General features: G+C 39.8%; 1 protein-coding gene across 3 annotated transcripts in view; it reads right to left on the bottom strand.

Moving 5' to 3' along the window:
* CCDC148 (coiled-coil domain containing 148) overlaps positions 1 to 15,858 on the bottom strand; it is a gene marked incomplete at both ends in the record, with an annotated part of 272,157 nt that overhangs the window by 32,238 nt on the left and 224,061 nt on the right. The gene's annotated exons all lie outside the window — the stretch shown is intronic.

The following is a 15,858-nucleotide window of genomic DNA, read 5'->3' on the forward strand; positions in this document are numbered from 1 at the left end:
GAGCATGACCTGAAGACACAAGTAATTTGCCCAAACGGGTGGCTTTCTCTCCTTCCAACTGACATCCTTCCCTCAACCCACAACTATGGCCTGTGGGACATTCTCAATGATGAACTGACTGGGGGAGAAAAAAAAATGAACCAGACACAAGTAGACCGCTTTGGTGGACAGCCCTGCTCTGAGGTGTCCTGAGAGGTGGTAAAGAAGGGAAATTTTCATTTGAGTATAATTTTAAGAGGAACATCTCAATGTCCACTTTACCTGAGCTAAAGGATTAGTGACTGCCACATATTAGAGACTCAATAGATACTTTTTGAGTCAACGAATAAATGATGAATTAATAACATTTTGTGAAAAAAAAATAACATTTTGTGGAAAATAGTTCATGGTTGGGCCAGCTGGTTAGGGACATGGAAGGAATATGATTGGAAGATTTGTGACAGGAAGACTCAGACAGATTATATGGGTGGACCTGATGGAGTTGGGTAGAAGTAGCTTATGGAGGTGATTTAGAAGAATTAGGTGGAAGAGATGATGTGCTATGTGTGTATCGATCTTCTTCTCCAGAAGCCTGGTACTTGCTCAATGGGCTCATGATAAAATGCCCCCAGTGGTGCGAACAGAAACTACATGTTGCTCAACTACACGGATTTGCCCTTATGAAGACTGATCTGGCTACTGCCACTCTGAGCCCTTGACAGGGTATATAACACACCCGGGGAATTAGCCGGTGTTAGCTGGTACATTATATCACACCTGTTCTATCATGGGAAAGGCAGAAAAACAATTTGGATTTTCTCTCCTTATACACCATGTTTGCACCATCTGTGCACTCAGTATCCCACAGAATGTTGCTTCATCCTAAGGAACTCCCTTTACTCTGTAAGATGTAAGACAACAGGCTGCAGTCCATATGCTGCCATCCTTATAAAACAGAGGAATGGGGCTTCCCTGGTGGCGCAGTGGTTGAGAGTCCGCCTGCCGATGCAGGGGACACGGGTTCGTGCCCCGATCCCGGAAGATCCCACATGCCGCGGAGCGGCTGGGCCCGCGAGCCATGGCCGCGGAGCCTGTGTGTCCGGAGCCTGTGCTCTGCAACGGGAGAGGCCACAGCAGTGAGAGGCCCGCGTACAGCAAAAAAAAAAAAAACAGAGGAATGGCCTATTGATGACTCAGATACATCATGAGCTGGGGACTAATATTTTGTGAGGTTGAGTGCTATTTTATAGGAGGTGGTTTTGCTCTGAAGTAGTGACCAATATATGGTGCTATTTCTCAGCATGGCCAGTATATGAACATAGGTGGACCAAAAAGTACAAGTGGGAATGGTGCTTTTCACTACAAACCCTAAAGACCCATTTGCAAAATTTCTGATTCCCATCCCTGAGACTCTAGGCTCTGTTCACTTTAGCTTCTAATACTTCCACCAGGATGACAATAGTAACATTGAGTTAGGAGCTGATGTAAGTATTTTTCTTTGGGGGTTTATAATAACAGTAAGTAAACAGGTAGAAAAGGAGGTTACAGTGCTTGCTGGAAAAAGTGGCTTATCAAAGAGAAGTAGGACTGCTATTATTTAATAGAGGCAGGGAGAAGTAGAGGGAATTCAAGGAATTCCCAGGATACTTTCCGGTATCACGTGGCCAGTGGTAAAAGTCACCCTATACTAGCCCGAATAGGTTGACCCACTAGGTAAAGAATCTCACACAACCAAGATGCTGGCTAAAAGGAAAGGACACACGTAATGCATAATAGAGAAGAAAAATTATAAATTTGAATTGTGATCTTAACTATTTACCAAAGGAAGGCATTCATCCTTGATCTGCCATATACATACACACACATACATATCTATATACATACAATGTGTATAAATATATGTATGTATATATATATATTTATTTAAACTAATTTTCTGTCGGCTTCCTTCACCTCTCTTTTCCTTACAATTTTACATGAGATATGTTTATTGGTAGTAAACTTTAAAATTTAGTTCACAGGTCATGGAATATCAAGATGGATCATGACAGACTAGAGAATGATAGGGCAAAAAGATATCACCTGTAGATATTAAATTTAGGGCTGGATGTTATAATAAATGGGACTTTGAGTTGATTCCTTTTAGGAATGAGGTAAGCATGTTTTGGGTTGTAAAAGGTAAAATTACACAATGTTAGGTAGAAGGAAACTTTTGGGTAGTTTAAATATAGAAAGAAGGGTACATATTGATTTTGCCAGTTAAAGTTATGACTGTAAGAGACATTTTTTTCCTTTTCTTTTTTTTCTCAGCTTCTGCACCCCCTTCCTCTTTTGAAGAAATCCCCACTGTAAGCTGATGCCAGATATTTGCTTTTCCAGCCTCCTCTGCAGCTACAGCATGAGCATCTGACCTGAGTTCAGCCCACCACAAGCTTCACTTAGAAGCCAGTGATGCAAAGAAGCAAGGCCTGTGGAGATTATGTTAAGGCCATGGTTAGTGGCAGTCAGGCAGGAATCTGAACAGAGGCACATTGCTAACAGTGACGTCCACAGTCCAGAGACAGCAGAGGAAGAGGTGCAAGCAGGGCATCTAATGGTCAGTGGTTGGACTCACTGGGATGATTCTGTAGAAGGAGTTGGGTTACTGTCTTGAGTCTTTCTAATCTTCCCAGCCTCTGTTATTCCCAGCCATTTTCTGAGCTGATTCTGTAGGTAATTCTGTAAGCTACCCAAATATCTTTCAACAAAATCTTTCTACTGCAAAATTCAACTAGAAATGATTTCTGTTGTTTGCAAACTAGAACCCTAGTTAATGCAAGAGGGCTGGACTAGATTCTTTCCAAGATTCCTCCCAGCTCTAAAATTATATGACTCTATAGAACTCATATTAAAATATATAAAGTAAGAAAACAACCCTGAATGTAAACATGCTCCTTTCACTAACTAAATAATTACTTTAATATCACCTGATAGCTCTGTGTGTGTGTACATATATATATTTTTTTGCAGGAGTAGTTCCAAACAAAGATAAACATCAAGTGCTTAAATCTATATTGTATCTGCCACAATGGTGGCATTTCGTGTAAGTTGCCATTACATTCCTCCCACTCCATGGCTTTATACTTCCATCATAGCTGCTAAATTTCTGCCTACCTAGCCCTGCAGCTTTATAAAATCTCCCTAAAGTTTATGCCTAAAAGTTATTTCATTACCTGAAAGTGCTTAATAAAACTCCCTAGGTAAGGGGTTGGTGATAAAGACATCAATACCATACAAAGTGGTTGCTCCACTTTACTCAGTATTTACTCCAAATACTGTGTGGGGTGTTGGAGGACACAGCATCCCTTTGCTGCAGAAGAGGAACACAGCAAATCATCTACCACTACGTATTTGTATAAATGCTGAATGGGAGAAAGGTAATGCAGTTTCAAAACATCCCAATGCCCAAAGAGAAACTTTCAAATATCTGTGGACCAAGATAAAAGTGTGTGTTCCTGGGGAAGAGAATATGAGATAACTTAATCTTGAAAATACCATAGAATTTAGCTCTTCTATTTGGAGTTATAGCATCTGTGATCATTTCATTGACATATACATATGAAAAAAAATAATGGTGGGCATTAAAGGGATGCAGTAATGCTCATTTTGTATTAAAAATGTATTATAAAGGGTTTCTGAATATTGCTTGCCCTCTACCAAACACATACCTGCTGACATTTCATTTTATGTCCTAAACAAGTAACTGCAACAGACAGATCAACTTGACATACAGCAGAAATCCAGTAGCTTTTTTTTTTTTTTTAATGAGCAAAGAGTTCTAAAATCAAAAATCAAGGTTGTAGGGACTTCCCTGGTGGTGCAGTGGTTGAGAATCTGCCTGCCGATGCAGGGTACACAGGTTCGAGCCCTGGTCTGGGAAGATCCCGCATGCTGCGGAGCAACTGGGCCCGTGAGCCACAACTACGGAGCCTGTGCTCCGCAACAAGAGAGGCCGCGATAGTGAGAGGCCTGTGCACCGCGATGAAGAGTGGCCCCCGCTTGCTGCAACTAGAGAAAGCCCTCGCACAGAAACGAAGACCCAACACAGCTAAAAATAAATAAATAAAATAAATAAATAAATATTAAAAAAAAAAAAATCAAGGTTGTAAACATTAAAGTAAAAGCAGCCCAGGGCTTCCCTGGTGGCGCAGTGGTTGAGGGTCTGCCTGCCAATGCAGGGGACACGGGTTCGTGCCCCGGTCCGGGAAGATCCCACATGCCACGGAGCGGCTGGGCCCATGAGCCATGGCTGCTGAGCCTGCACGTCCGGAGCCTGTGCTCCGCAACGGGAGAGGCCACAACAGTGAGAGGCCCGTGTACTGCAAAAAAAAAAAAAAAAAAAAAGCAGCCCAAACTACTATACAAAAGGCATTCTCCAATTACCTGTGGTTTGGAAAGAGCCACAGACCTGAAGCTGGACTTGTGTAACTCAGGAGATAAATCGCCACCTGAGACCTTTAGAATGACAACCGGCTGAGCCATCCCTGCCCAGCTGGTGCTCCGTCTGCCCATGGCACAAGTTTGCTTATTCATTTTCACATTAAAATGACACTACATATTATGCTTTGTCCATAAATTTCTTAGCCTCCTTCTGTTGATCATTCTTGCTCAGCTAAGATCCATTCAAGGAGTACTATGATTATGTCCAAATGATCTGTGTATCAATGCCCCAGTATGTGAAAACATAGACACACATATACACACATGCCATAGCCAGTTATATTACACTGATGAGCAGGTTCTACATGTTATTATTATTTTTCTTTAGACAAAATTACCTCTGTGGGTTATAAGACAGCATGTTGGCTAACATTGGGGTCTCTTGCAGCCTTTTAAACGAATGTTAATTTGTGAAACTTTTATGATATCGTTTAAAAAACAGAACAGCAGTCTTTCTAGGAACTATGTTTGCTTAGTGCCTCACAGTGACCCTTGGTCGACATCATTCGGCACAACCACTTGGAATGGGGATTTGGTTGGCAGAGATTTAATGAACAAGAACGTTCCCACTAATTCGGGGGAATCTCATGCTGAGAAGCAAAAACATAACAAATGTTTGTAAAGTTTCTGTTGAAGTCACTTTATTGAACATGCTCTATCAAAATCTCAAGGATTAGACCATGGACCCACTTCAAATGTCCTAATGTCTTCTAATATAACATGCTGAATTTTGCATATTGTTAAGAAAAGATGAAAATACAGAGAAACATCTGGTTTTACTACTTAGAAAATGCAATAACTGACAATTCCCTGCTGTTGGCAAGCACCCAAAAACACACACTAGATTAAGAAAGCCAATTTAGTGTTAGGAAGGCAGCTGGCTCTAGTTTCTTCCTTCCAAACGGTCACCGCCATCTTCAACTTCAAATGTTTATTTTACAACATAGGAAAACTCTCTTCTTTCGGAAACAATAACTAAAAACTAGTGTTTGTTACTGCTAAACAGGAGGGGCACCCTGCTACGCGTTCTCTAGGCCTTTTAGAAAACATGGAATTGTTCCTTTGGTCACATACACGAGAATCTACAAGAACAGTGATATTGTAGATATCAAGGGAATGGGCACTGTTCAAAAAGGAATGCCCCACAAATGTTACCATGGCAAAACTGGAAGAATCTACAATGTTGCCCGGCATGATGTTGGTATCATTGTAAACAAACAAGGGCAAGATTCTTGCCAAGAGAATTAATGTGCATATTGAGCATATTAAGCACTCTAGGAGCCGAGATAGCTTCCTGAAACATGTGAAGGAAAATGATCAGAAAAAGAAGGAAGCCAAAGAGAAAGGTACTTGGGTTTAACTGAAGTGCCAGCCTGCCTCCACCCAGAGAAGCACACTTCGTAAGAACCAACGGAAAGGAGCCTGAACTGTTGGAGCCCATTCCCGAGGAATTCATGGCATCATGGGTGTAAAGAAAAATAAAAGACCTGGACTGTAAAGAAAAAAAAAGAAAGCAAACACATTTGCATTCAAACACACACACACACACACACACACACACACACCTCACACATACACACACACACCACTGCTTGGAGAGAAATGCAAGATTTTTCCTTAAAGAGGATTCTTAGAATTGATAAACTCCCCCATGAGTATAAAGTTTCACCTACATGACTTCCCTAAACAATTTCAGTGTGGGTATAGCATTGGGCAAAGAGAAATTAGGAGCACTTCTACAAAAAGTGGAATCTTCTCAAGAATCCAATAGATGATTTGAGGCCCATACTTCAGAAAGTATGGAAAGAACTCTAGTACACTGGTTCTCAAATGTTGCTTCACTTCAGAATCTCCTGATTATTTTCAAAAACTGCTGGGGCAGAAATCCCATAGCCAGGGATTCTGATTTAATTGGTCTGGGGCCTGACCTGGACCATCAGGACTTTCGAATGCTTCCCAGGTGATTCTACTGTAGCAAAGAATGGAAATCCTGTTCTTGTGTTACATTAGCATTGACCAATGAAGTGCTTAGAGCCTGTACCTTCTATTTGTTGGCTGTGCCCAGCTTCCGTTTTCTAGTTATAAAATGATATCCAGAAGAAGTGCTCAGCCAAGTTAATTTGCTTTTAGAAATCTTTAAAATTACCTTCTACAGCATATAGTTTAAAACATTTTTAATATGCTAAAATTATTACGAAGGAGGTAAATGGAAAAGGCAGGCTATTTATGAAAGGCCGCGCTTATATCCATCCTTGTAGAAACAATAATTGGCAAATACAGAAGAAGGAAGGTATATGTTAGCTGCAAGAGAGCTCAACTGCAGAAAAGTTAGAGACTGAACATTTGAACAAGGATTTACAAAATGTCCTAATGACTAGGGGAGCCCACACATGGAAGGGTGATCTAATTTCTGCTCGTTTACTCTGCAAATTTCAATAGTAATGGGAAGCAATGATGTTAAGGAAAGACAAAAAATGAGATATGACCATTACGAGTCCTTACTTCCTACTCTTCCCTGTGTGTATCTAACATAAAGAATACTTGGTAAAGAAAGTTTTGGGAGACAATACAAGTATGTTTAAAATTACTCAAAAACAAAAGAAACATAAACATCACAGAACCATCACAGCTTACAGAGCTACACGCCACAGTTACTAGGGCTGTGCCATTGGCCCCAACAGGCCCCAGGAGGAAGGCTGTGCATTCAGAGTCCTGCTGGAAAGAAAGAAAGAACCACTGTATGTAAAAGAAGAGAGAAAGTTTAGCTTCCATCAGTGGGTGGGAAAAGAAGGCTCTGGGGAAAGCCATCAGGAGATCAAATGACAAGGAAGCAGGAAGACCAGAAAAGAGCTCTGAGTGAAGAATCAGTGAAATTAGATAATACCAGGTATAAACATTGTGGTAAAAAGCCAAGGAGAAGTATATGTCCTTATATCTATTTTGAAGACTGCTATTTCTGTTACCTGAAAAGGGTACTCTTGTATTTGGATTCATATATTCACTTCTATACATTTCCCATTACTTCCTACTTTTCCCACCAATTTGAAGCCCACAGCCAAACAATCAATGAAAATAGAAAAGTATGTTTTATTTATTATTTTTAAAAATACTGTGGGTTTTTTCTTACTACCAGAAATTTATGCTCATTGTGGAAATTTTGGAAAATGCAGGAATATAAAGAAGAAAATCAAAACTGTCCTTCATTTCGTTACCTGGAAACAAAAACTGTTATCATGATATAGATATGAAAGCGAAAACATTTTGAAAATATTAACCTCATCTATTTTATTTCTCCTGGATATCATGTTTCCCTTTGGCCATTCCACTAGTGGGGAAGGAGAAGTAGGTGAAGTTCTCAGATACCAGCTTCATCACTTTCTACCGCTTAGTGAATCAACTGTAACTAGTGGGGGTTTATTAGAAACACTGAGATAGCTATGAGAGAGTCCAAGAACATGGGGCTAGTTTCTTACTTTCCTGGTAAAAAATGTCCCCCAGGGAAGCCCTGCGTTTAGTATGGCATCCTGTCCAGCACGACGTAGGAAGGGGAGGTGTTTAGAGATTACATGAGAGAACATTTGTTCCCCATGGTTTGTGCAAGGTTTTGCTGGAAGTATAAGCCATGTGCTGGGAAAACCAGGGCTGGCAAGACCTGAGGAGGGGACCTCGGGACCAGAGGCAATGGCAGGGTGTGTAGTCAGCAGCAGCATATATATTAACCAGCATCCTAAGGCTCAGTGGATCCAGTTATGTTACCATCAGATTACCTGAGAACCAAGGCCTATTCCCAAAGACAAGCAATACCAAGGACAAACTGGTAAGGACAGTGAAGACCTTGAAAGATACAAGATGATGAGAAAAGCAGGGTTCAAAATTTATATAAAATATGATATCAATTCTATAAGGGAGTCAGAATCTGCAGGTAGATCAGTCACTCAACCCTCCACTGACAGGAGGCCACTAAGCTTTATTGTGCACCTCCACTGGCCAATACGGATCCACTAACCACATGAGGTTATTCTGCACTTGAAGTGTAACTAGTTCAAACTGAAAGGTGCTGAAAGTGTAAAATGTACAGCAGATTTCAAAGATTTCGTATGAAAATAAGAATGTAAACTATGTCATTAATAATTTTTATGTTGACAGCATATTGAAATAATAATGTTTCTGGATAGATCAGGTTAAATAAAATATATTATTAAAATCAATTACACATGCTACTTTTTACATCTTTAAATGTAGATACCAGAAAATTTTAAATTACATATGTGATTCACATAATATTTTTATTGGATAGCACTGCCTTGTACCCTGGGGAGGTGGAGGGATGAGGTGAAATTGTGGAGGGTAATGAGGACCCTGAGGGGCACCAGAACCTGCAGGCTGACTAGCCATCCCACCCTTCTACTGGGGGAGGTTGTCTGACCTCCAGCAGAGTTTCTACCTTACCCCCCAAAGAGACAGAGATAATCTGAAATGAGACCATTTAGAAATGAAAGAGCCTGAGATACTTTTAATTTTAAAAGTTTCCATTTTTCTTCACTACCCTACAGGAAGGGGACTCATAAAAAAGTTGAAATCAGTTACTATTCTTCATACATTTGGGATAATGTGAGTGAATATTTGACCTTTGTACAAAATTAACATCTTTTATAAAATCATACTTTACATAAATTTTAAAACTTCCTTTTTTTAAACCATTCTGCATACATTAATATTAATCTTTTACCAACAAGGAAGGAAACTATATTGCCTTGGCAAAACAGACTTAAAAAGTAATGCTGGGGGCTTCCCTGGTGGCGCAGTGGTTGAGAGTCCGCCTGCCGATGCAGGGGACATGGGTTCGTGCCCCAGTCCGGGAAGATCCCACATGCTGCAAAGCGGCTGGGCCCGTGAGCCATGGCCGCTGAGCCTGCGCTTCCGGAGCCTGTGCTCCGCAAGGGGAGAGGCCACAACAGTGAGAGGCCCGCGTATCGCAAAAAAAAAAAAAAAAAAAGTAATGCTGAAGTGGAATATTATTCATCAGTAAAAAGGAAAAAAACGAATGATACACGTTACCATATGGATGAGCCTCAAAAACATTATGCTAAGGGAAAGAACTCAGATGCATTACATTTATATAAAATGTCTAGAAAGGGCAAAGCTACTGAGTAAGAAATAGATCAGTGGTCATTTGGGGCTGGGAGTGGGATTGGGACTTAATGCAAATAGGTATGAAAATCTTTTGGGGGTTAGGTAAATGATTTAAAACTGGACTATTGTGATGGTCGTACAATTATATAAATGTAATTTATATAAGTGTAAATCACTTAATTGTACACTTAAAAGAGGGGAATTTGTAATATATGAGTTATTCTTCAATAAAGAGTTTTTTAATACGTTAAAAGTAGCAGTGTTGGTAGCTTCCCATAGATCATGCTGAATTTTTGCACATTTTTATGAAAAGACAGAAAATAGAAAAGTAGAAGAAACTGAAATCTACCATCAACCTTGTCTTTGGCAAGCACCCCAATATCTACCAATTTATTGTTAGGACATCAAAAGTGAAACGTCAACTATTTAGAAATTAAATAATAAAAACATATTTCAAGCCTTGTAGAAATTGGCCAAAGATATACAGATAATAAAAACCTATAGCCAATTGAATTTATTAGAAAATAAAAGAGATGGAAAACAAAATAACTAAAAGCTTTCAACCCAAGAGGACAGGAAAAGCTCAGTGATATTCAGAATCATGTTTCTTCCTCTGTCTTCCCTCAAACACCATCCCTAGTGAAATGAATCACCATATTTTACCTAATCTAGATACTTTATAAGCATCTGTCACCTCTGCATTCCCACTGCCACTTCTTAGTTCAGACACTTTTCTCACAGAGCGACTAAAGAAAATTTATAATCGGCTTCTTGGTCACTCATTTCTACTTATTCCAAAATAATTTCCAGGCCTTCACCAGAGTGGGGAGGGGGAACTATGAAATCTTCTAAAGAACCTAAGAGAAGACTTGAACTGGAGAGCTACTCTGGAAGGATGATCCTAGATTGGAGATTAAATTTGGCATATATGTCAGCTCTCCTTAACAAAATTTCAAAATCTGTTGATTTTTTGCATTGAAATTTGATATAATAACTAATATATTTTTGAAAAGAACAATGAGTGAACCCTTGTACTATCAGCAAAACAGAATAATTAAAACGGCATGGTACTGATGTAGAAATATAAATATAGATCAGTTTTTATTTAATCTAATCAAGAGCCCATATGAATATAAAAGCACAGTTAGAAGTGTAATATATAATAAAGGGTGGCATTTCAAATCAGTGCAGAAGGATGAATCATTAAATAATTGGTGTCATGATACCTGTCTATCAGTTTAGACCAAAATATGAAAGTCAGACATTTTGCTCCAATCTTTTATGAAAAGAAATCCCAGATGGCTAAACTTCAGAAGAAACATGGATAATATATAATATTTTTAAAGAATTAGGTAGGGGGCTTCCCTGGTGGCTCAGTGGTTGGGAGTCTGCCTGCCGATGCAGGGGACACAGGTTCGTGCTCCGGTCCGGGAGGATCCCACATGCCGCGGAGCGGCTGGGCCCGTGGGTCATGGCCGCTGACCCTGCACATCCTGAGCCTGTGCTCCGCAGCAGGAGAGGCCACAGCAGTGAGAGGCCCGCATACCACACACACACACACAAAAAGAATTAGGTAGGTCTATTTGCAGGGATACCCATTGTGAAGTTTGTGCTTTGCAGAAAGTGATACTCAACCAGGAGTAAAAAGGGGGTATGATGTCCAGCTTTGCCTCTGCTTGTCAAGCTGTGTGCCATGGTTCAGAAGGGGCATCTTGTCTTTTCCTAATTTGTCTGCTTCCTGTAGGGGATCTATGTACTTTGCCCCTGGAAAGGGGCACCTTTTCTAATTGGCACAAAAGCCTTATATGCTAGCAGCAAACAATAAATAATAGTTAATAATAAACAGGTAATTTGTACATACATAAATCGGTTTTTTGTTTGTTTGTTTTTACACAAATGGTTGCTATAAACTGATTGTGTTCCTCCAAAATTCATATGTTGAAGTCCTAAACCCTGATGCAATGGTATTTGGAGATGAGTCCTTTGGGAAATAATTAGGTTTAGATGAGGTAATGAGGGTGGGGCCCTCATGATGGGATTAGTGCTCTATAAGAAGAGACACCAGAGAGCTTGCTGTCTCTCTTCCCACCTTCTAGGTATAAAGTAAGAATGCAGCTGTCTACAAGCTAGGAAGAGAGTTCTTACCAGAAACAGACCATACTGGTACCTTGATCTTGGGGCTCCTAGCCACCAGAACTGTGAGAAAATAAATCGCTGTCCACCAGTCTACGGTATTTTGTTATGGCAACTGGAGCGAATACAATAGTATTATATTGTAAAATGTATTGGCTCTTTGTTGTTGTTCTTAAACTCATTTTTTATGTAGGTGTATATAGTTAGTTTGTATGTATATGTATTAAACAACTGATAACAGAGAGAATTTCTAGAGGAGAGATTGCATGAGGCTAGTGATCAAGGGGCACTGTTTCCTTAACCTTAACATTTTATTTTTATTTATTTGGCTATGCCGCGTGGCTTGAGAGGTCTTAGTTCCCTGACCAGGGATTGAACCTGGGCCACAGCAGTGAAACTGCCGAGTCCTAGCCCCTTGGCCATCATGGAATTCCCAACATTTTATTTTTTATGAGTGTCCTCATTCTTACACGTTTTATTTAAAATATTTTAAATACTTAAATATTTTGAAAACAAATTATGTTAGACGGTGTCTCATGTTTTAAAAAGTCAATTGACAGTAATCATTATATTTAATGAATATTCACTACGTTCCTGCTGTCAGTGTGTTCTATTTAACATCCCACTTACTCCTTGTAACAATCCTATGATGTAGATACTATTTATGTCTTCATTTTACAGACGAAGAAACTGAACCACAGAAAAGTGAAGTAACTTACCCAAAGATCACACAGCTATAAAGGATAGAGCCAGGATTCTAATGTTCACAACCTGATTCTAGAGTCTTCCGCCTCAACCTCTTTGGCATGTTGAGAAAGGAAAATAGGGCATTAGGAGGCGAGTGGAAATTTTGGCAAAAACAATTTTAAAAAGTGATGAGGGTTGGGACTTCCCTGGTGGCACAGTGGTTAAGAATCTGCCTGCCAATGCAGGGGACATGGGTTCGAGCCCTGGTCCAGGAAGATCCCACATGCCACGGAGCAACTAAGCCCGTACACCACAACTATTGAGCCTGCGGTCTAGGGCTCATGAGCCACAACTACTGAGCCCACATGCCACAACTACTGAAGCCCGCACGCCTAGAGCCCGTGCTCCACAACAAGAGAAGCCACCGCAATGAGAAGCCCGCGCGCTGCAATGAAGAGTAGCCCCCGCTCACCGCAACTAGAGAAAGCCCGCACACAGCAACGAAGACCCAACACAGCCAAAAATAAATAAATAAATAAATAAATAAATAAATAAACCTTCTAAAAAAAAGTGATGAGGGCAAAAGACAGCTTGTAATAGATTGAGATGGGAAATCTAATGAATAAATAAAAGGAATTGCTATATCTCTTTATTATGTTGAACTTCATAAGACTGCCAATACTTCACCATTTGTTGACCTACAAAAATGCAATTTCCTTATGATTCAACCTGATGTATGTGCTAATTTACGAGTATTGTTTTCAAGACACTTAATCTTAGAATTAGAAAATAGAAAATGGAAATAAACAACAGAACTTTTCAAACCCTCAAGGCTATGTGTATGTGTGTTTTTAACAGATCTGCAAATTGCTTCAAGCCTTCTTATTCTGACATGAGAAAAATGTGCCTACAGCTAAAATATCAAACATGAGATTTATGAATTGTATTTCAGTAGTAGAAAAAAACGTTTTAACCAATCAACCACATTTCTTAGCATCAGAATGGTTACAAATAAACACAACTTCTGGTTCTTGTCAGAAGCAAAAGCTATCAGCATTTTTGCATGTTAAATTCCATCTCTCTAAATCACAAAATGAGGACTGTCCTTTTATCTACAATATCATCCAAAATTTTCTGAGAATTATTTTCTGGATATTTTAATGGCCTTCCTCACTGATTTCCCACTGTCATGCAAGCGTTGGATTCATAATTATCTGAATCTACAAAATTTCATATGAGTTGAATACACAGATCATAAACCCTTAAAAGTTGATAGCTCACTTAGCCCTCAAAAGTTATCCACTTCAATTTTACAAAGGACAAAACAGAGCCTCGCAGAGGCTGAGTCAGCTTGATAATTATTGGGACAAGAAACACACAACTGAAATGGCTCTGTAATCAAAGAAACTTCCTGGCTATGAAGGCAGATTTTACTAGAAGCATGTCTCCTAGATGCTGGGACTTCACATCTGTTCCTTTTTACCTATCCTTTTAATTCCTGTGGCTCTCTTTTGTTTCCCCAGCGTAGTTTCAGACTATCCAACCAGCCTTTGACCCCCACATTTGCCTTGCCTTTAGTATTTAGCTGCTTGTTTCTGTCTGACCCATGGCCTGGTCTGCCTTCTGGTATCCTCCTATATCTTGGTTTGTGCTTGTTTAACTGATTTCTCACTGGTTGTTTCATCTCTTAGCCTTGAGCCCTAGCTTTGCTATATTCTTGGCTTTCTTCATAATAGATTAAACTCAATTATAAATCCTGAGATACCTGGAAAATCATGTGAATTTTATCTAGAAAGTTGTTGGGAACTGCATGGCATCTGTGTGGAACCACAGATTCACTCTGCAAGCTTGGTCACTGGAGTTTGACATAATTCCCATGGGTCACAAAGGAAGCTTCCTAGATATAAGTGAACCTTGTGTGTAAAATAGTTATGTCATGCTAAGTTACGATAAGTCTAAAATGCAATTTTTATTAGTTTAGTAGACTTCATTTTTTAGAGCAGTTTTAGGTTCACAGTGAAATTGAGCAGAAAGTATAAAGAGTTCTGTGCAATTTTTTTACACTGACGAACTGTAAAGAAAACTTGTGATTTATCTTATGAAATGTAAGATCTATTTTTAATTTATCTTTTGTGAAAATCTACTCAGGAGCTAGCTGAACTAGATAACTATGCCAGTTACCACTTTATTGTCTCTCAGCTCCAAATCTCCCTTCATTGTCTGCTCTATGAAAATAGAGTTGGACCCTGGAACTATTTCTTCTCTGCGGCTGGTACAATGCTTAGCCATGTCAGAAAAGGGTACAGGAGGGATGCTGAAGAAGGAAGGGGCTTTCCTTCCTAGTTCCAGTGTTTACTCCTTCTTGTTCCTGCTTCGTGGCTACCAGCAGCATGTGTGGGGGACACCCAGTGGTGTTCGTGGAGTTCAGTTGCACCCCGTGGCCAGTTTCCCATCAAATTTCAGAGGTACTCCCATGGTCAGGTTCCCACTGAGTCTTGCAGGCATAAGCATCGTAACACTTGACCTCCAGCTTCGGTCTCCTGCACGCAGGTAGGGTGTTGCCTGCTTGCCCCATGACTAGGAACAAGTTATGGATGAGCCCATCCACGAACCTCTCCACCATGCAGCAGGCTACAACCACACCTTCTACAATGAGGTCTGAATCCCAACCACGGGGGAGGGGGGCCCCACCTCCAGCTTTGCTCCTTCCATGAGAACCCCTCCCTTCAGCCCTGCGGCATTCTTTAAAGTTCTGTATCCCTTCATATAACAGAGACTTTGTTTGTTAGAATTAATAATTCTTTATCTTAAACTTTTCGTATCCTAATTACCATGTTGTCTCTGTCTCCTCACTGACCCTGACTGATGTAGTAACCTTGAGAAAAATAATTTTAATTTTTCAGTGCACTCATTCATAAAATGAGGAAACTGGATTAGATGATCTCAAATGTCCTGTCCAGCTCTAAAATTGCGTTATTCTAGAGAATTCAGGTTTTTCCTATACCGTTGGGTACATCTTAAGTATACTAGAGTGAATACCACAGAGCACAGAATAATTGTGTACTGTCTTCCTCAGCCTCAGTCGTAGTAAATGACTTTTTACCTGAATAATGGTCTCCTCCTTCTGGGTCAAAATATTAAGTCACAGAAGCAGCCAGTATTATTTCACACACACAGTGGGCAATCAAATACTATGAAATCCTCTGTGAGGATTTTAACTAGGAAGCTCTCTAAGGAACAAAATGGAAAACTAGAGATTCATGTATGAATATGAGAGTTTAAAATACATTGTAAGTATCATTTTATACATTTATGAATATAAATATTGTAAGGACACATTAAGTATAGAAAAACGCTCCCTCTGATATTATTTATCCTAACACATTACGGAAGACTCCATGCACCTAACACATTACAGAATTCCATTACCACGCAATTTAAATTTTT

Source organism: Hyperoodon ampullatus (genome assembly GCF_949752795.1).
Source record: "Hyperoodon ampullatus genome assembly, chromosome: 8".
NCBI classification, from domain to species: Eukaryota; Metazoa; Chordata; class Mammalia; order Artiodactyla; family Ziphiidae; genus Hyperoodon; species Hyperoodon ampullatus.